The sequence below is a fragment of the Thermobia domestica genome, chromosome 14, assembly GCF_964235325.1.
Source record: "Thermobia domestica chromosome 14, izTheDome1.hap1.1, whole genome shotgun sequence".
Classification (NCBI taxonomy): Eukaryota; Metazoa; Arthropoda; class Insecta; order Zygentoma; family Lepismatidae; genus Thermobia; species Thermobia domestica.
Window position 1 is genome coordinate 102,359,959 of NC_137467.1, and position 23,839 is coordinate 102,383,797.

Genomic DNA, 23,839 nt, shown 5'->3' on the forward strand with positions numbered 1-23,839 from the left:
AATCTGGACAATCCTCTAACAGAACTATACCTAATAGGCATAAACACATATGTAAACAGCAGAGATATTGAATCTGCAAACTCAATTCTAAACAAATTACTATACTCAGTGGGGGGGATCATGAAGATTGACAACACTAAAGTAATCAACAATAAAAGTCCATGGTATGATGCCGATTGCATCGCTGCGCGTCGGGAAGCAACTTCAGCATTACGTACATTTAAACGAGTCAGAGGGGATTCTAATCTACTAACGGAATATCTGAAGAAGCGGAACCGATACAAAGAAGTATGTAAAAACAAAAGGAAAGAATGGAGTGAACTGTGGTTCCAGAGTTTACAAACAGCACTAGATACAAACGATTATAAGGAAGTATGGCGTATGATTCGCGGAAACAATACACAGGGAACACCGAAACAAAAAAATCCCTACAGAAGTATGGGCGGAACACTTTAGGCAAATTCTTGGTAGTAAGGACACATGGAAAACAACGCGGTCAATTCCCTTACAAGTTTCAAGTACTGATCCCATTCTCGACAAAGAAATATCCATTCACGAAATTAAGCTCGCTACAAAAAGTATGAGAAATAATAAAGCAGCAGGGGTCGACGGTATTGTAGCAGAATTTTTTAAACACAGTGTAGAGAACGAAAAATTTATGAAATCGTTAGCCGGAATGTTCAACAAGCTGCTACGGGAAGCAGACATACCGGACTTATGGGGAAGGGGTATAATTGTCCCACTGTACAAAAGGAAAGGTAATGCACAGGACCCTAACAATTATAGAGGAATCACACTTTTACCAGTCATAAGTAAAATTTACACAAGAATCCTGGCCACAAGAATAGAACTCTGGGCAAACTGCAATAACAAAGTATCGCCACTTCAAGCAGGGTTCCGAAAAGGCTATAGCACGATAGACAATATAATGGTGTTGCGTACGTTAATTGACAAAGCGTTGACGCAGAAACGAGGCAAAATGTTCAGCTGCTTCGTCGATTTTGAAAAAGCTTTCGACACCGTTAGCAGAACTGCTTTACTGTACAAACTAAGAACGTACGGGATGTCCACTCAGACACTTCAAAGCATCGAAAAAATATACAAACGGGTCGATTTCTGTGTAAAAAGCGGACGAAATAAAATGTCCGAACCCATACCATCTTACATAGGCCTGAGACAGGGGTGCCAACTTTCCCCAAAACTATTTAATTTATTCATCAATGACGTAGTTGATGCACTAGATAAAACCGATAGCCACCCTCCGCATGTACTGCAAACATCAATTCCAGTATTGTTGTACGCTGACGACTTGACAATCATGTCACAAACCGTAATAGGATTGCAGAGAGCATTAAATGCTTTAGAAGCATATTGCAAAGAATGGAATCTCAAAGTGAACGTAAAGAAAACGAAAGTAGTAGTATTTAAAAAGGGGTACAAACTGGCAAAAGCAGAGAGGTGGTCATACCAGGGGGAAGAGTTGGAAACAGTTAAAACTTTTAAATATCTGGGAGTGAACATACCGTATAATGGAAATTGGATCGACCACCAAAGAAAATCGGCAGCTATCACAGAAAAAAGCATATTCGCAACACGAAAAACCTTGAACAGACACAACAACGTTCCGTTCAAATTGGCCATGCGTGCATTTAATACACTACTGCAGCCCATACTTCTGTACGGATGTGAAGTCTGGGGTACAAACTGTGCTGATAACATAATTAATAAAGCAGGAACCAAGTTCATTAAACAAATATTAGGGGTACCACAATCGGCACCTAACAGCGCGATCCTACTTGATACAGGGAGGCATCCCGTCAGCTCAATCATAAAAATAAGGGTTCTAAAATATTGGCTAAACCTGTGCGAATCAGAAAACGGGAGGGAAATTCAAAAGCAATGCTTTGATTTTCAAATGAAACAGAGAAGTAATAACTTTTGGATAATGGGAGTAGGGAAACTATTGCACGAGCTAAATATGTTCGACTTGTTAGAAAAAAGAAACAAGAAATCAAAAGAAATGTGTAAAGTAATTAGAGAAAAAGTAATTTCAGATGCAACTGAAAATTTGAAAGCTGATTGCGAGACTAAGCGATCTTTGGCAACATATGTAAAGACTAAAACAAATGAGGGGGCAGAAAAATATCTCGAGCTAGGGAGGGACCAAAGACGCGCTATAGCAATATTTCGAATGGGGATATACAGGTGGAAAAGTCCGAAAAATGAAAACGGAAATTATTTATGTAGTTTATGTGGTGAGATTGAAAATGAAATACATATTTTATTCGAATGTAAGGTGCTAGAGGAAGAACGCAATAGGGGAAGGATAGGGGATAGGATCCATGACAAAAACTTAGAATTAAACAAAATTCTAAATGCAACTGACAAACAGAAGCTATCAACTCTGGCGAAATTTTTGCAGTCATTTTATCGTTTACGGGAAGAAGCTTTGAAAGAGGTTGAGGACAACAATGCACCCTCTACTCCATCATAAGAAAACACATTTGTAAATTAATGTTTTAGTGTACCTATTTAGTTGTATTTGTTGTTGTGTATATTCAAACTAGGAGTGTGTCATAAACGTGTAGAATTGTATTATGGGCCATAGGCCTTCAATACAAATAAATAAATAAATAAATAAATGATAATAATAAAATACTTCTTCTATGCGTTTGCATTTTAGTGCTTTTATTATTTTCTATTTTTAGTGCTTTTTTTGAAGTCGGTTAATGTTTCTTTACACAAGATTTTATTTTATGGTTTTTCAATGCGATCTAATAGTCTGTTATTTTAACTTTTATTTAATTTTTAGATTTTTTTTCGTCGTCCCAGTAGTTTAGATTCCTAAATTAAAGGTAAGGCAGTAATTTCTTACAAAATGGGTTAACCTCTCAAACATGTGTTACTAAATACATATCCATGTCCAAATTTGCGTATGGGGTCTATATATCGTTGTCTTCAAATTCTGAGTTCTAGGTCTTGCACATTGTGATAAGGGTTCGAAATCATGAAACGTTTCTGTGTGGGATCCGATCTCAGCGTTAATGATCCAGCTCAGTGACTTCACTCAGTATTTTCTGTCTATCTTAACTTACGAGCCAATAATCTCATGCAGCGCTTCGAGCAAGATGCTGTTTAGCTTGCTGAGTACGGGAATCAAGTAGAGTTGAGTTGATTTTGAGCTTAACGTCCCTTTCAGCAGCGAGGATATATGAGACGGGACCTACTGATTAACGTGGAATCCGAAAAACATGAGCTCAGGCCAGGAATCGAACTCTTGGGATCGAGTCATAGTTGCGAGAAATTATGGAAGAGTAGAAATCGGGTAACTGGAGGTAAGTGCAGCTCAAATCAGGATTTTACCACAAATCGAACCCTAGTATCCATCAAGATTCAATAAGTTACTTACTTATTAATTAGACCATATGGTTCTTGGCTCGACGAAAGTCGGCGTGAATAAAGTATGTCATGTCAAAATGTCAAGAATTCCAAAACTATAATCGCTTTTCGAAATTTCTATTTACAATAAATGCTCTTGAATGTTTGTTATGTAAATTATAAGTAGACCCCATTTGTTCTTAAACTAAAAGATATCAAAAATATCTTCCTATAATTTTTTGTTACTATTTAAAATATGCAAATTGAGATTGTAAAAATCCTCTTAGTTATATTGGTTTTGATACTCGAAAAATTTTGTTCAAATGCAATAAAAAGAAGCAATAGAAATAAAGAAGATATATATGACGAAGTTAAAAGGAATTCCACAACTTAAGATGAAGACAAATATATAACACATCAAATACTTGTCATATATGTGACAAAAAATTAAATAATTCACCAGCTGCCATTGAATAACAAATATGGGTGTTAGGAAAGAAGGTATAATTGTTCAGAAGGAAAAGGATATGTTAATTCGGAGAAAACAAGAATTGAGTATGAAAATGTTTTTATAGAAGCGACAAGAATAAAGTATCCTATTCTTGTACTTTATCATGGTAGAGGTGAGAGGCCATGATCATTTAATTAGGAAGTTCAGAGAGACACGGCTCATAGCTGTATCATATGTTTGTTATGACACGAATAAAATAAAATAAATCGCAAACAACGAAGAAAAGTATGTAACGTATTCGAAATGTGTAAAGATAGGCTTGTTGATACCTTAAGATTATATTCAAAACAATTATATTAATCATATAAAAAATGCCTTTCTTTTAAGGTATACATGGAATGACTATGCTAACCCAGAAATGAAGAAACATTTCATGGTCTCCTTGTCTGCAAGCCACTCCAATTCACAAATCTCTGCATTCCCGAATTTCGCCTTGTCGTTAGTCTTCAAATTTAGAAGAAATCTGAAGGCTGTCCGGGTTGATATCGCACGTTCCCATAGAAAGAGACATTATTGGCGCTCACATATTATCAGGACATCGGAATTGTTTCATTCTGTATAAGCAGCCATCGACGATTATCTCGGGTATTCCATGAAAGCACACGGCAGAGGGTTGCAAGTTGACGAGCTCACTATCCAGCTTATGGTTGATGAGAACCTTCGCTACAAGTATTACATGATATAGCGAGGACAGTTTTTGCCAGAAAAAGCCAGAGCCAAGCACCTCCTGAACAAGCTAAAACATCCGGAGGGGACCAGAATGTTCTGTTTTCCTAAGATGAAAAACATTTTGCCAGGATTAGAAGGTTAATCGCAATAATGGTCGGTTACTGTATAAAAGTAACGATGAAGTTCCAGCAGTCATGCATACCAAATTCCTAGTATCAGTTACGCTTCTTTGTAGTGTTGTCAACGGCTCGAGCAGCTCGGCTCACGGCTCAGTCACCACCGAGCCGAAGCGAGAAGTGAGCGGAGCTAACAGCTCGCCCAACCGAGCCGACTCGAACCGAACAGAACCGGTGGCTCACTTGAGACAAACCGAACCGAGCCGGTTCAAGCCGATAGTTCACCTGAGCCGAATCGGTGGCTCATCGAAACCGAGCCGGCTCGAGCCATCGGCTCAGTTGAGCCAAGCCGAACCGAGCCAATGGCTCGTGCCAATCGAACCGGCTCGGGTTGTTGGCTCAGTTGAACCGAACCGAGCCAAGCCGGTTGACATCACTACTTCTTTGATCGTCGGCAGTGAAGATGGCACGATTTCTTCACATTCCTTTCATCAAGGTACCAGAGTCAACGAGGTTGCTTACATCGAGGTGAAGACGCTCCTTTAGCTCTGAATAGGCCTAACTGGTGTGCTGCTTGGGAAAAAATGAAAATGAAACCTTTCAGTCTAACGTCCTACGATTATGACCTTTAGGATAAGGGAGACGTGATTGAGATAAGTGAATTATGGTAAAATAATTGCTGGAATGAGAATGTTGGAGGAAACGAGAGTACTCCGAAGAAACCCACGGACACGATGTTGTTCACCATAAACTTCCTTAGCCGGATATCGAACCAGGGATCTACGCACCAGAGGTAAGCACTCTACCACTAAGCCACCGTGCTCCCTGTACTACGGGAACATGTTTTTCAGCAGAACTCCAATTTACCCACATAACCCATGTCACTCAAAAATGGCTGGTAGATATGAGCCCCTCAGCTCCTCAGATGTTGACCAAATGGTCGACTATTATGTATGGGGCGTGATTGAAAAGGGCTCTAATAAGCATAAACACAACACTGTTGCTTCTCTCAGGTCACCTGTTGTGGATGCAATGGCGAACTCATCTCACTTCTATCTGTAGGCAGTTTTGACAGCGTGTAAAAGCTGCCATTGTGGCTGACGACGGTTTCATCGAATTTGTTACCATTGTTGATATATTCACAAGTTAAAAGGTAATAAATACTCTCTCTTCAGCATCTATTTCTTACTCCATGTGAACGTGATTTCTTTCTCAAATATCTACTGCACATGAGCAGCAAACTGTCATATCATAATTCATCTTGTTCAAAGTGATACGGGTAGTACTGAATCCAATACAGTATGGAACCAATATTTGAAAAATGTAGTTTAATTCTGTTATTCACAAATAACGTAATGGTGTACAAATAAGGTACTATTTATTTGGGTGGCAGGACCTCTAAAATAGCTAGATACCAATAACATTAATTTAAGTGTCACTTGTATGTCGTCCTTCATAAAATAAGCATTCCATATAATACGCTTTTCACGTATGTAGTGACTGAGATGACCGTAAGCATCGTTTCAGACTGGTCAATACCGTTTTATTTTATTTCCTCTAGTCCGTTGTTTTAACCAAATTAACAGTTTTACACCTCTTTTAATATTGGCCAGTGCTAAAATATTATTAGTGAGTAATAATCTAAATTTATTTATTAATAACACGGATACAAATAATTTGTACTATAACCATGGAGTCGCATTGTTCGATGTTAAGTATAGGGAGCTCTAGTAATTTATTCTGAGAAAATTAAAAATGCATATTAGTAACAGATGTACGTCTCATACCTGAGTTCTACTCTGCTCAGCGTAGCACTGGACAACTCGAGACAATGAAGCTCTCCAATACATCAAAATACATATTTCCTTTGCAAATAAAAATATGTGCCGTCAAACCAACACATACCTATCCAGGAATTTAAGAAATCCGAGTGTCACGTTTTATCGCCACAATGTACGTTTTTGTCTCAGACAAAAATAGCAGGTGTGGCACTAACCATAATACATGAATATTTTGCTTCTATCCTGCCTTTGATTTCTTACGCTTCAACTGTTCTTAGCGGACTACTAAACTATGTCTTTCGTTCAAACATACTTAATAAAACTAAAATTAGTAATAAATGAAGAGGTTTTGCTACGGCAATTTTTGTAGATTTTATGCAAAGTATTGGCTAACTATTTTATAGCTATTATGTTGTAGCTTCATTTTTCAGTTCAGTAGAAAAATTTTCAGTTCAAGACTATGTAAAAATATTTAGTTAATTGTGAAAGATCCACAGAATGGTAATCCTGATTACGAAGGATCTACTTTGGAATCGAGTAATTTTTGCCCTGGATGGAAGGGTGATACCTTGTTTTATTCAGGATATATGCTTTATTGCTAGTGATGAGCGCAAGAGCCTTGGTCTACCAGTTTGTGCAAGAGTCCTCAATGCAAGACTAAGACCAAGACCAAGATCGAGACTAGGAATCCCGATGAAAGACCAAGACCAAGACCAAGACTTTTGCGCAAGTCTTGCACAAGTATCTTCTCAGTAGTAGAGCATTCACTTGTGAGTATAGAGTCCCTGGTTCGATCCCAGCTTGCGCCATGTGAGCGTTTTTGGTGGGCAAACACCGTGTGCAAGAGTTTTCTCGGGATTTTCCTGTTTCCTCCTACTTTCTTCTTTCCACCATTTCATTCATTTCTCATCATTACCGTCTCCTTTAAAATCGATGAATAATCGTGGGACTTTAAAGGAGATATATCATTTCATTTCAAAATATATTAGTGGTGTTCTTCCAAAACTAAAGAAAAATGTAGTATCGAGCAACGGTAATTCCGTACACCATAGGGGCCGACTACATGGACATGGCCTTGGCTCCGAGGCTTAAGCATCCGTTGGAAATTTTTAATGTGTGCTCGTAAAATTCATATTGAAATATTTTCATGACATTGACAAGTGCACGTAACTGCAAGCTTGATTTCATGGATTAATACTTATACGTTGAATAATTGTCTATCAATATCACTTTTATCCTCCTTGCGTATACGGCACATCGAGGATTGAGCGATATAACATTATACAAGAATAAATAATCCATATTCACAAGTAAGAGTGATTTTGTACGTCTATTTCAAATAACTTGGAGTTCGATACCGTTATTTTGTATTGGTAGATCAAAAGTATTTACATAAATTCAGTTTACACAAAAGACACAGACAGTTGAGTCATTTTCACTGTTCACTCAAAGTATTGTAAAATATGAAAAGGTTTGATTATAATCATCATTATTTTATTTTTTTCTACCCTTTTCGGCCAATAGTTCTAAGTGTATCATCATAATCATCACCATAGCTATTCTTCCATTAATGGCAAGTCACTTGCTGCAACTGAGAAGCTTCGATATACGGTCTCAGCTAGTCTCTTCGTCTTGACGCAGTAATTTTCTGTTTTAATACCTTCCTTCATCTACAGTCCCCTTTATCCCTTCACTCTCTTCCCTTTCACCACCCTCTAGGGCTTGCCTCATAATACAGTTCTTCCTCAGTAAATGTTCCAACAAATTCCTTTTCCTCCTCTTAATTGCATTTAAAATTCTTCTTTCCCCCCTACTGCTACTATTCCTAACAATTCATTCGTTTTCCATTCAACCCAGTTATTCTCTCCTTTTTCTCTATGCCAACGTTTCGAAAGTTTCCATTCTTTTTCATCGCTTTTGCGTAATGTCCATGTTTCTGTCCCATAGAGTACATATTAGAATTAGTAAAACAAAATCTCAATATTTAATTAGAAGTTTGCTCAGAAAAAATCTGACGCCTTTAGAGTGTAAAAATAATTTTGCAATTCGATGTACTTTAGTAATCTGAGCCGTCTTGATTTTTTCATGCGTTTCAGGGATGATCTCCCCAGTTTGGGAACCAATGCAGTATTCGATCTGCTAAAAAATATTTAAAAAAGAAAACGAAATGTTGTGATTTATCTCATAAGTAGTGAAGTGTGGGCATCCATTAAAAAATATTTTTTTGTATAAAAGGGAGAGGGGGAGTTCTATGTAACAGTGCTTTCAATTTGATACACCTGTTCTCAATCTTATTATAGCAGGGGACTATAATGGTATCGCCGATCTTCGAAACGGATTAAACATACGCTACGAACTTTTACAAAGTTTACAATACCATTTGTCTGAACAGGATGGATCTGAACTCCTAAACTCTATCACGACCGACGATATCTACGAAGCGCTCCGTTGTGCGAAAAGGCGTAGCTCTCCAGGGTTGGATGGCTTTACCGTCCAGTATTATAAACAGTACTGATCTCATATTAAAGACTGTGTCATGCATCTATTTGCTTTGTGGATAAAACGGCAGTAATAGTGTTAATCTCGAAAAGGGCTGCTCATACTGTTAAGGTTATCTACCGATCTCCTTAGGTCATGTAGACATTAAAGTTTTTTTTTTTAATACAAAAGAACACTTGTCCCAGTTAATTGTGCTGGGTCGGGTTCTTACACAACGGAATGCATTGTCTACGACACCGAAAATATTTGCACTTGTGTTAGTCTGTTACTTTGGAACTTAGTAAATTTACAGACGCCTCGTTCCTCTCGTTTCTAGGGTCTTCGCCTTGGTGGATTATATTACGATTACAGGTTCCGCTCGGAGGAAATGTTAAATGTTTCTCCGGTCTTACAGCAATGTGCGTTATGTTCGGGTCTTACTTATAATCCGCAAAAAGTAAAACTGTAGCAGTTTAATGGATTTCTTTTACTGCTTGCATCTCCTTCAGGACGACATTGTCACATGTTTCATCCTTTAAAATATTAAGTATCCGGTCCACTTTATAATGCGATCTGATTCCCAGTCATGCAGATTCGTAACATGATCCATACGCAGCCCTTTCGTTGTTTGGATTTGATACACCGAGCCAAATTTTTTAAGGTACATGAAGCCACAAAACTGTGGTGTTATGGAAATGTATTTTCTCTACCGGAACTCTATGCTAAAAGGATGGAATCACTCTTTTTGCGGAATATCTAGCAAGGATCCTTTTTCAGAATTAAAAGAACCGAAATTTATTCGTTTAACATTCCAAGCGGTTTATATTTATGCTCTTATCATTCGAAGGAGATAAAAAATTCCTTTTCCCACCAAAGGTTTTTCTGGTTGAGCTACGAATAGCCATCCAATCCAACGTATATAGAATTTGATGTAGACTGTCCCTCCTATATCAGTTTATTGATCCGAATGTGGACATATGGAAGGACCACTGTTTCTGCATTGGAACATACTTCTCGTTTGTTTCTCTGGCTCTTTCTTTCACAAGGGTGTGCAAGATATATATTACAGATTTTACATCACACTCAGATTGAGTGGATAAGGGAGTATCTTCACGTGATCACTTACTCGCGTCGAACTCTGCCCCAAATTCACTGTCTTTTGTGTTCTCATGAAGATACGTAGCATTGCTATACTATCTATACCGACTCAGCTGAAGTGTCGACCTGTCTTACGGAGGCATTGGAGATCATTTTGTTCGCGCACCGAGACTGTTTACAGCTGCTCAGTTTGTGTTTCCAGACTTTCCTTATTTTCCACCAGCAAAACGCAATACGACTCTCTTTTTTTATTATTATTATTAGCTAGAATTATTTCGTACTTTCAGCGTTACATGTCAAAGTTGTATGCCGATACTATTTTGTGTTTTTAAAACGGACATAACGTAAGTTATTTTCGCATGTTAGAGAAACGTCAATTTGAAGGTTTCTTGGAAACGATGTTACGCTGATTTGTTCCTCCCTTACTAATAAATAACGCAATGTGATTTTATATATTTGGTAAGGTGCAATTGTCTTTCACCTTCGGAGAGAACTTTAGTTTTAGTTTTTGCTTATTCCCTGGCATACCAAAAGTTTACAATATTTTGTAATTTACCAAACACAAGCATAATAAGTACAACAATAACAAAAACAGCCAAGAGGTTTGGGTGAACAGTTGTTGTTTGTATGTGCAAAATTTGGAATCAGTCTCTCTCTCTTTCTCTCTCTCTCTCTTTTTTTTTTAACTTCCTACCTGCCTGAAGATAGGACTGTTTTAACTTGTTTCTTTCCAATCTCGATTACGAGAAAATATTATAAGAATAGTAAATGTAAAGTGTCATAGCTGAAAACAAGGTCTTAACTATCTTCAGTATTCTATAATCCTTTCAAGCGAGAGAGACAAGGTTTAATTCTCGGTAGTAGCTTATGTGGTTTGGATTTCATGTTGAGTCGTGAGTGCACGTTTCAAAAAAAAAAAAAAAAAAAAAAAAAAAAAAAAAAAAAAAAAGAAAAGAAAAGAAAAGTCCGGTGCTGAAAGGAAATTTAAGGTCAAACTTACAACTATTATCCTCTGATTCGTAACATAATTATTCCACAAGTTTTCATTTCAAATAGAAAACTTATTTCTTGTTGTACATTTTGAAATGGTAAAATCATAACTTTTGTGGGAAAGAATGAAGAAATATTAACGCTGTTTGTACTATAATTCGAGCATATAATACTAATTTCCACGAGAGAAAAGTGTTTACCTCGAATTAAAACCTGAGTACTGTTTTGTATTGCACTTTGGAGTCCCCTCGATATACAAAATAGTACTCTAAGGGAAGTTATTCATTAATAAACTAAAACACTAGCAAATATGGTAATTATCCCGTCGCTATAGAATTTCATTTCTTTCTCATAAAAAATAACTTTTTTTTTTTTACCTGTTTCGCCTCTAACTTAACACCGTTCAAGAAATCCCGCTGATTCCCAATCCGAGGTCAGTGTTAACCGAACTTATCGTTAATATTATCCATTTAGTTTTCCAGTCAGTCATTTGCAGTGTTTTCTTCTCAAATAAAGATTTGTTCTGCATCTCACGTCTCATCATTCTTGAACTTCAACCTCCACTATTTCATCTTCGTTTCCATCGTTGTTCACATTACGACTAGCTGCACATTGTATGTATTCTAGAAGAGCACGACTAGAGTATTTGATTTATTGTTGATGTCAATCCCCCCCCCAAAAAAAAACATAGGACATTTTCTACATGTGTACAACAACCTAATGTCTTAGTACTGGACTTACAAGTACAATAATACCCTAGCATCGGATCGTCTTCTACTTTCATGGTGGGCAATTCGTCATTATTCACTGCAAAGCGTACCAAAGCTGATAACGAGTAGCGTTTTTACATCTTCAAAGGATTCTAAAACGTAACAATCATGTCTCAAACCTATTTCTATCAAATTAAAAAATGTCAGATCTTTCATGGTCTAAATAATCTTGTAATATACGAAGGTTCTAGTTTAATCTGATAAACACCCAACGTAATTTGATTAATATCTTTCCTTTTATACGTGAAATTGACCTATTTTCGAGAAACATGTATGTATATCTAGCTGAATAGCTCAACTGTTTATTGAAGTTGAATGATGATTTAGATGGCCGTTTATTGGAAGGATAAAACTTTCATCTAATGTGGAGTTCCTTGTTATCGATCCCATAGGAAGGTGGCGGGTGTAGATTGAATTGTTAGAAAGTAAACAGAAATGTAGCGATAGAAGAAGCAAGTTTAGTAATAACACCAGTAGAAACAAAATACTGCAAATCAAAATAGTATTAAAATGTCATACAAGAATAGTTGTGAATTATACATTATAGTACGAAATGTGCCTATTGTTGCTTTAAGAAACTGAGCTCCGTACAATGACATGAATTAAGCAAGATCAAAATTTTAGATCGATCGGTATTGTAAAACTTTTTGAGTGATGAAACTTTGATTTGAAATTAGGTTTAGCGTCCCTTTCAGCAGTAAGGTAATATGAGAAATATAATTATAACTTAATGTAGAGTTCGAACCACATGAATGAGCTCCTTCGTGGCTAAACGGTTAGCGTACGTGCCCTTGACGTGGGAGACCCAGGTTCGACTTCCGACGGGAGCTCATGTGGTTCGGCTTCCACGTTAATCAGTAGGTCTCGTCTCATATAGCTTCGCTGCTGAAAGGGACATTAAACTCAAAATCAACTCAACTCGAACCACATGAACTCCCGCCCGGCTCGAGAATAAAAGAAGTAGAAGCGATCTTAAATTAAATGGCTTTTGAATTAAATAATTATTAACTTAGTCGATTTGGTAATCTTTTATGAGATACTAGCTTAACCCGTGCTCTCTACACAGCGTATCATTCACTATGAGCATGTATCTTCTTGTCATTCCTCACAACATCTGAACATGTCCCTTTACAGACACAAATGAAAGACGTCTTGATTAAAATCGGCAAATAATACCTTAAAGGGGCGATTTTTCCAACATCTCGCACCGTTTGCAAGACTTGAGCCTACTTACGGTTGGATTTTGTAATTCATGTGTGATCAGTGTTTTCTTTCTTCAGTATGTAATAAGCAAATACACTGCATACACAATTAATTATAATATCAGTGATATTGCGCAAAACACTCCAAACAATAAAAGTTCATCTTAGACTGGAGAAATGGTTATCCTTCGTTTATTATTATCATTTGGGCATGAAACAAATGCCTAAGAGATGTACTACCCCGGTTTTCAATTATTCATGTTGGAATGTATAACTTGTAGGATATGATGCTTTACTTTTTTTTTAAAATTTCAACACTTCCAGTATAACCCTAAAAATGTAATAAAGAAATAACCGTCATATTTTTTTATGAATATTCAACTGGAATTGAACAATCTACACAAATTTGCAATCGATCAGTGAAAACGGCATCTTTCTAGAGCCTATAGTTCCCAAAAACTCACTGTTGACAGGATTGGCCACAAACATATAACCATCCACAAACATATAAATTTTTCATAACCACACACATATGAATCTAGCATTTTAATATACAGATTTTCTTTATCTTAATCTAATTTATAGGGTAATTTAAGAGTACAGATATATTTATTCTGGGATTTGAAAAACAATAAGGGTATTACAAAGAAACGAATAGACACAGAAGTCATGTTTAAAAATTCCTTTATTTTTACCATGTAATTCTATTTGCTGCAGGATTTTTTTCTGAAACCTTCGTTCATACTTTTAAGCAACAAAAAGAACGCTTAATAAAATATTCAAAGCACCCAAGCATTTGGTTCTGAATAAATAAATAAATGGAGGGAGTTGCAATAAAACTTCCATGTTGTCAATTCCATTAGCACTTTCACTTGCTTTCATGTTAAGCATTAGAGTTAAGCCGGTTCCAACGTTTGCTTCATGTTGTAGCTAATTTTGCTATTGTTACTTTGTATTCCTCATATTTTTATTTCAGTCGAACGAAAACTCATTCAAAATCTCTTTTCGAAACCAGAATATTCAATTCAGTCTTCTTGACAGGAGATTTTCATTTTTATAAACCATCTCTAAACTTTGTGTTTTTTATTTTGTATGTGTAACGGAAGACTTCTGTGTTTTGTAAAGCCTTGGTTGGTTTATAGCATACAACGCGTCTATTCCCTGCCTCCTGTCCGCTCTTGGTGTGTTTGAGTTCCGGATTATTGGAATAGATGCACTTCCCACGCCTCAGCTGCTTATGAAGTGTTGACTTTTGGTCTCAGTTTGAATTGTATTATACAGTTTGCAGAAAGCGTGGAAGTTTTTGTTTCACTCTTGGAATGTGTATGTTGGCAAATCCCTTAACAACACGGGGAGTTTTTCTGCATATTTGGCAAGGAAATGAGTCCATAAAGAGGAAAATATATACATAAGTAAGTACCCCAGCATTTTTTTTTCAAATTCCATTGTAAGTTTTTAAATGAAAGTTTTGTTTATTTTAAATAATTATTTCAACAAACTAAAAACATTAACTATTCTGCAAAATTTGAATACAGTAGTGTGGTGATTCTAATTCAATATGTGTTATACAGGAATTGCTAACTTATCTATCTAAATATCTATGGTACTATTTCAGTTTAGAGGGCATAAGATAGTAAAATCTACGGAAGAAATACATTACTTCATTCAACAATAGAATTGAGGCGTTGGATGGCACAGTCGCGTAACTGATTTTTTTTCAATAAGTTTAAGTCGTTTCCGTGAACCTGAAACCATAACTTGTTGGATGGCATAGCTGCGTATCTCAGACTTAAAAGACCAGTTCATAGGTCCATAGGCCAAAAGATGGCAGCACAAAGAACCGATTTAGTCCGCTTTTTCTATATCGATTATAATAAAAGTTACAACATTTCACAATGTCTCAAAACTGAGTTGCGCCGCTTTGCCATCCAACGCCTCAATTATAAAACCAATGAAAACATGCCAGGATTTTGCTTCTCATATGTATACTAAGGTAGAAATTCCAAATGCTAAGTATGCTGTTAACTACACAGTAGAAATACTCCATAACGAAGGCATAATGAAATGAAGTGCTATGTGAAGGCATTGTACAAAGTGATCACGAAGTAAAATCACACTTTGCCTTTTGAATACACTGTAGCCATTTAACACCTTGATTTATATATAGGAGATTATGACTGAAATTTCACTATAAATGCTTTTCTCACACCATTGACGCACTTGGAGGATTAGCACTGGAGGAAAAGTTGCTGGGATAATCTCACGTAGCAATCTAGTTGCTGCTCGAAACAATCCTGAAAAACTGAGATGAGTCTTCAGCAAAATAAGTCTCCAAAGTGGAATGCTAATGTTGGAGGGCGCGTTTATTTACGTGCGCACAATTATGTGAACCTTGGACTTCACTAGTTGGGGCTAGCCGTATGACAACGTCCTTCACCGGCTAATAGCTTGTGCTTCTTAACACAAAGTCAAACTTGATTCCCGACGCGACGTGCGTGGTAGCTGCACATAATTCCGGAGTCAAACTCCTAGGGCGCAAAGGTTCGAGATACGTGCTGCAATAGTTCACTGAAGAATGTTGGCAGTTCATTCTAAAAACCATTCAGTTAAATCACCTGTACACACCTGCAAACAGAATATAGGAAAGAATTTATGTTAATTGTAGTCCACTGGCCACGATGCACGAGACATTGCGATAACTCGGGCGTGTGAAAGTACAGATAAGAAACTGGAAAAGCCATGTGACTGGCGTCGCTCTGGTCACTTGAACATCTGGTCAGCTGGTATTTCCATACAGGATTAAAGAAAGGACTCAATTCAGTTCCGAATAACTGCAGAATATATACCGTGCATATTAATAAATCAGGGAGAAACGCTGAGAAGGTTCGTCGCTAAGTGAAATGGTCTCACCAAAAAGCAATGTTTTAATTGTCTATATGAAAAAGCAATGAGAGACTTCTTTCTCCAGTTGTGTGGGAAGGAAGCAATTCCCACCGAAAAAAGACCTTATTTGCATCGCAAAGTAAAGTATAAATCGAAAATAATAATCACTGTCTTTACGAAATATACAGAGCGTCCACTAAAAATACTTCTTTAACCTGATTGCGGTTATAATTTTTCCACCATCCTCGTTTATTCGTATAACCACTGTTGCTTATGCGCTTGCTCTCTGCTGCGCTCTTGCCCAGGCTCGGTTAGATAGCATTCAGGTCTTTAGTAACCACCTAGAACCAATTGGTTTTTGTTTTTAAAGTGGTTCGTGTTTTATACACTGTAGGTTTTATGCTGTATGTCCAGATGCTGTGTGTATACTCAGCCGTCCGAGACTCAATATGAAGGTAGTATCCTCACTTCTCACACATTGTAAGGCAGTAACAGTGCATTTCCTGCTAAGAAGTCAACATTTCATGAAGGTAAGCATGCTTCCTTAAAATGAAATGAAATGGTGCCCTCTTTCTTTCTTTCTATATATATACGTAATCATTATAAGAACTTTGAGCACATCACCATTTTTTTTTTCAAATTTTCCATGACATATATCCATACAAACCTATTTACAGACTGTCCTGCGTAGCTCATGTTACAAGTGCTCGATGGGTTAGAAATCCAGTGACTGGCAAATATTTCTTTTATTGGTGATGTAAGCGTCCTCTTTGCATTGAATATATTTGCATAGCTTGGGAGAATATTTGAGATGGTAATCGTGTTGCAGTGTCCCAAATCCAAATTCCTGATGAAATCATATGCCTTACTTAAAAGTTGTGAAACACGTGTATGTTCATTATTCCATTAATTCTAACTAAATCATCAACTTGGTAGTTTGTAAAGCATCCCTAAACAGTGGCATTTCCTTTTCCATGCCTTTCTATAGGTTTGCGTGGACGCGATAAAAAGAAAAAAAACTCTTTGGTACAATGACCTATAAGCTTCTAGCATTGGAAAGTGAAAAGTTATAATTTAGATTCGTCGGTCCAAATTGCGTTCTTCCGGTGTTTATCGTTTCAGTCTTTATTTTACTGTTTTGACCGAGAAGTATGTTTCATTAAGATTTCTTGCCTGAAGAAATGGTTTATATACCGCAGTCTTTTCCCGAAGACCAAAGAAGGCGCTGGGATACCGTTCTGTTTGATACTGATTGAAATGACTCTTCCATAGCGGTGACGTTGGTCTGCTGGTTCTTCCAGAGCGGTAACGTTTATTTCGTTTGCTTGTTTCTCCAATTAACTTCTACTTAAAAGAAATTGTTATTTTTAGATGATTAGTGCGTTTCCGAACTAATCTTTCAACAGTGCGATGCACTTCTCCACCCGATGACTGAGCATTTTTTTGAGTGAATCACTCTCTTCTCTGAAAATAATCACTTTCACGTGCTTTGTTTCTTAATTAATGGTTTTTCTTCCGCATTATATAGTATTTGCACGTTTTTCACACTATTGAAAAAACTGGTTCACGTGAATGAAAACAGTAGGATCGCATATTACAGATTTGCACCCAGTTTTGTCCACAATTGAATAGCGTACACAAAACTGTTCGTTAAAGTAGAAAGACAACTACTAACGACGCACATAAGGCCGAAAAACGAAATTAGAAAAAAATAGAAAAATAGAAAAATAAAAAATAAAAAAATTAGAAAAAATATTGTGATGAAACTATTCAGAAGTGCCTTCAAAACAGTCCCTATAGACCAGTCCATGATGTACCGTAAGAATTTGTTTTGTTAACGCAATACAGTAGCCAGCGTAAGCGCGCAAAGTTGGAGTTTATTTCGAACGGTCAACAGCAGTTAGTTGTGCCTGAGTTGCTGACAGAGAAACAGTTTGTGCTAAATTTCTTCAAAGTAACAGCAACAAGGTTTCAATACGAATATTGAAGAGTTAGATACATAGTGTACATCTGAAATGACTGTAAACCTAACAAGTGAGCCTAGTGTAAATATAGTACAGGTGGTATGAAGGACTAGTTCGGTGTCGAAACAAGAGATAAATATTTACTATACATAGAGTTATAAAAAAAAGTTCCAAAGAGTACCGCGACTATTCTTGGCCACTTCGACAATATATCTTATATCGAACATAGAACAGGAAAACACACGTTCCCCCTCTTCCCTCTTTCCTGATCGGAGCGTATTGTTTACACGCAGTTGTGGCAACGTGCTGTGAAGAACATGAAAACTAAGAGAAGAAAACTCTTTATAGTGTTATTTAAAGAGCATTTTTACAATAGGTTTTCATTAAAATGTAATGAACAATTAAACAAGTGTAGTGTCAGTGAACTTGCTGCACATTGTGGGAATAAACTGAAAACTGTAGTGAAAGTATCTGTGTTAAAGCTTTTGGCAAAATGGTGGGCATGTAATTACATGTACGAGTGGTTTAGAAATAAATATGTGGAGTGGCTTGATCAAGACGTAACACTTCCGGTGTTACAACCATCACAGCGTCCCTCAACATCACGGCTTTCGGAGCAAATGAGAAGAGGAAGACCAAGAAAAGTGTTCGAAGAGAGTTCGCAATGAAGTAAGAAAATATATGACAGGGAAATTGTAAATACCAGTTCCGAAAAGCTGTGCTTGGCTGCAGAATCAAGTTTGGTGAAATCTGGCAAGAGTACTGCAGCCGAAGTTGTGTAATTAGGGACCCAGTCTTCGCCTAAGAGTCTGAAAAATATGAAAGTGATCCATGACACATAATCTGCTATTATACGTCCGTACAGCCCTGACGAAGCTTTAGGCCTTCTAGTGGATCTTAGCTTGACAAAGGAAGATTATAAAAGGATGGGACTTGGAGCAAAAGAAAGAGGAGCAGATATTTATCTCTCATATCATGTGCTAGCAGAGACGAAGAACTGTTATCCTGCAAATATTACGATAACTGAAAACGAGACTGTGGTGCCACTGAAAGATCTGCTCAACCATACTACACAGCGTTCAGTACACGTACAGGGTGATGTAATACTGCACAACATTTCTTAGGACTGTGATACTATCGACATTTATTATAAATGGAGCCTAGATGGTAGCGATGGCCACAGCATATATAAACAAACTTTCGCTAATAGTTCCCAATATGTGGATTCCAACATACTTTTATGTACCAATGTGCCATTGCACGTGTGTGAATCTAATTGTAAGAACAATATTTTGGAAGAACATGACTTCATTATTGACAAGGTAGCGCCGACCAGTTACCTTTAAGATAAAAAGGAAACGGTTCACAATGTGAAATCAGAGTAGGAAGAAGTACAAACACAAATATTGCAATTGCAGCCAACAATAATCGTTCTCGGCAATAAGACAATGCAATTTAATCATATTTCCCATATAGGCATACAGGCGTAATCATCTCATTAGGATTTCTGAGCTGGATATCCAATAAAATCAACTTTTTTATTTTTGGCGCCGTAACTCAATACTTTGGCCCTATGTGCGACGGTTCATATACACATCACTAGCTGTTGTTGAAACTGAAACCGTGCGTCATCAAACAAAGCGTGACGTTAGTTACTTGTTCATTTATTATCCGTTTATTTCCAAGCAGCTTTCCTCAATACATTTGTCTCGATATCAGCAAGACCATGGATTTTCGTATGAACAATTGTTTATTTTCAGAAACGAGTCCAATGAGCATTGTTCTGTAAGGACACAACATCCTTTACTTAAAAACTTCTATATATTGGTATACAGTGGTGGATCCAGGATATGATCAAGGGAGGGGCTAAACCATACTTTGAAGCTTTATTCAGTGTAAAGCAGGATTGAAGCCCATTTTATCCAGTGTATACCTGAGCGACGAGAGGGGGCTATAACTCCTATAAGCCCCCTTGGATCCGCACCTGTTGGTATATATATGAGAGGCTCAAGCGAACATAAGTGTAAGTGCCACTTTCTGTAAAATAAAGTTATTAGGAGGCATAGACTATGATATATTACTTCTTCTTGTTTTTCTGCTGTGGATTTTATGAAAATTTACAGAGATTTTCTAAAGTTGGTTTAAATCTTTATATTTTAATACATTAGCGGTAATCGTTTCTGTATTTTTCTGATATATTAATGTCTAGAGATAAAACAGAAATGAAGGTGTACGTTATTATTAACGTAAATATTCACTTTTTTCATTTCTAAATTTCAGTCTTAAGTGTGAACAGTCGTTGTTATATGACGACTATTCTTGCTCCAAGGAATATATCTGGCAATAGCGATGAAATAAAGATATAAAGATGAAAGTTTAAGTGTACAAAAGAGATAGTACAACAAATTTTATTGGTATCTAATTATGCAGGAGACAATAGTATATGATGTCAAGATTTAATTTTAATCTTGAACTTTTCATAACAAATACTCAGGATATAGGCGAGTACCGGACTGTAGTCTGCACCTGTAAATTAAATGTCACTTCAATTCAGAGTTACAAGAACAAGAAGTTTAAGTAAAATGAAGATGAACAAGAACGGAGATGTGAATTAATCGGTTTCGAGTATGTACTGAAGGTGATTTAGTGCAATTAATATGTCATAATACATCTGAATTATTACGTGTAGGTAGGAAAATAAGTAGGAAATGTAGCTTAATCTTCATTGTGGTTAATGTACATAGAATTTACTTAAGTGGTTTCTTTAGTTAGTTTTATGAAAATGGTTACCCGCGCAACTGTTACATAAAGATGACGATTAACATGGCTTCAAACCTATTATCGGTGAGATTTGCGAATGAAGTGTTTAATGATGATTCATTAGAGGGCATAGAAATCTTCTCATTCAAGAACCAAAGTAATTCTATACAATATAAAAATTTGACTGAAGCTCCTCGTCCTGTACAAGTTAATTAAAAAATAAGTAGTAGAGAAAAACAAATATACAATAAACGTATTGAAACACAACATGACAAACGATAGAAGTTCAACACTAATGTCAAGCTCTAGAAATAGTATTCCTAGCAGGGATTCCGGAATCGGTGAAGTTTTGAAAATAGATAAAAATCTCATGAAGATCTTATTAAAATAAGGAAATGAAATCAATGCATTTTTAAATCATGTGTGTGGAACTGCAAAATTCCTGGCCCGCATACATACCAAATTATACACTAGACTTAACGTATGTTAAATCAAGTCTCTCTATATAGGACCTGCTACAAGACATACGGAGGGACGGACAAGTCATCTCTTCCCGAAGAATTCATCGTATTACAAGAGACATTCTTGTATTTAGAGGGTAAACTTTATTCAACAAAATCAATCATATTAAAATTTAATTGTCAATCACTACCCAAGAATGAATCTTCATTTCATGAACCTACCGGGTAAAACTTAAATTTATGAAGTAAACAATGCAAAATAAATTGTTCGTTCTATTGATTCACATCATAAAAATAAATACAAAATATACTATGGAATAATGTTGTTAAAACCATAACAAAAAGTATGTACAGTAATAAGAAAACAAAATGTTTTCACTATAGACAACAAAATGAAATGAATCTCAAACATTGTCCCTAAAGGACTAGTCAACAACACATAATCCAAAAAATTGTAACATTACATATCTCATTTAACGAGGCTAATAAAATGATAGGTAAATACCTTAACAATCTAAATAAGTCTTTTTAAGTGGCTGTTAGAAATCCAAATAACAAAAGGCCAAAACATTGAAACATATGAAATCAAACAGTTATCACCCAAGTCTAAGCCAATTATATATACTAACAGATATCATTCCCACAGGAAGGAAACGCAAATATCTTGATTGTAATACAATAATTCAACTCCACAAAAATACAACTTCAGTTACATTCATTGGAACTTAACAAGCATAATACTGATAACCAAAATATGAAATTAAATAAAACGTTGCTGAGGAGTAATAAACATAAGATAACATAACTAGGTCAAACCAAGGACTTTACTTTATATCTCTTAACAGAAGCATGCGGAAATACAGAAGTAATCTATATAAAATATCTTTGTCAGACAAGATGCGACCATTAAGGAAGACAACAATACGATATTAATGTTTGTATAACTTGAGGGGAAAACAAGATATATAATAAAATCCAACTCTTATTTAAATCAATGCAAGCTTCAATAACAACAAGGCATTTAACATATTTCCCCAGGAGTTTATTATTTAATCTTTAAGAAATAACACAAATGATAGATAGATTGTAGCTCCCTTACATCTCAAGTTTTGGAGCATCGTTGCTCACGATAATAGTGTTGAAGAAAGTTAAAGTATATTTTAAGAAACTGCAAAAATATAAATGTAATATCTCCGGAAAAGTGACTGTCATTTGTGATTCGTCTAATGAACTAACTTTGGATGATTAACTGCTTAGAATATAAAAACTCATATGTGAAAGTAACATTAATTACGCTTCACGCATAAGGAAAATCAATGTACGTGTTTCTTTATCCAATGTTCATCCTTAGGAAAATGGATGGAAAATGTTGGTTTTACAGCAAGAAATATTTGAAACTGTTTCACCATAAGAAATTATATCACACATTTTGTGGCATATTTCCAATAATGTATCAACAGTTGCATTGGAACCCTTAGGTAAAAAAGTTATTCCTGTCAAGTTAGTTACTGTTACTCAAAAAATGCTCAGTTCAGTCACATAAAATCTTTCCGACGTCAAGTATCTATTCTGTTGAAAAATTCTAACAATCTATCACTGCACCAGCACCTATTCCTGTTACCTATGATGTTACTCATTATTTAATTTTCATCTCACATTATGATATAAAGTGTTAACTGTGTAAAGTTAAAGGTTAATTATTTGTGTCCAGTGAGACAAACTTTTGGAAATAACAATTCAGTGACGGTACAGTATATCCATAATAGTGTGCCTACTGAGGATGTAAACTTTTTAAGAATAACTCATTCAATTCTTGCAGCATAAAATTATTCTAATGTAGTTAGTAAATTAATTGTTATAGAGGATTTCCAACTTTGGATCGATCTACCACGAGGTAGGTAAAAGAACCCTAAATGAATACTAAAACTACAACAAATATGACTACGATGCCATTTTCCATAGTACCGTTGCATTCAACATATGTATAGATAAGGATAACACAGCAAATGAGGAACAGTACTATCATAATTGTTTAGCTAAACTTGGACCACTACTCAAAAATACATCATCTGTATATTCAGATAGAGACAAATTTATAACATTTGAAGGAATCGAAAGGGAAATGAACTCACTGGTTGAAAATGATAAACTAGATTAAAAACTCTGTTAGATTTGCAGAGAATTTACTGATAGATTTAGCAAGGTATGAGAGTGGCAAAAAGAAAATATCCAAAGGAAACTTTGTGAATGGAGAAAAAATATTTGAAAGTAGATGGGAGATTTATTGATGATGAAATTTCATCCAGGGTTTTGGAAAGTATGCCAAAACGTGACGAAATGGAAGTTGTGTGGATTATCTTCATGATCATCTGGTGTGCAAGATTTGACAGAATAAAACTTGGAAGAATTCCTAAACGCAGTAAAAGTTTTAACAAAATAATCGCGATCGTGAAACAATTTGTTATCTAATTTTAATGAAGGCTATAAGAAAATTATACAGGTATACAAAAAAAATTAGTTGATGTTAAAGACATAAACTTGAGGCATAGACTACTACATATTAGGCAGATAATAGATGATGAAAGTACGTACATTAAGTGTAATTTTATTCTTCGTTTCACTATTACTTTTAAAGATCAAGTCAGTTTCCCTAACTTTACATGTTAGGGATTTCTTACCAGATCTTAACTCGCATTGTTTTATATTAAGGAAGAACAAAACCTCAAATAGTTTCCTTAGGGTAGGAACATGCAGAAGATACCTCGCGATCGAGGTCGA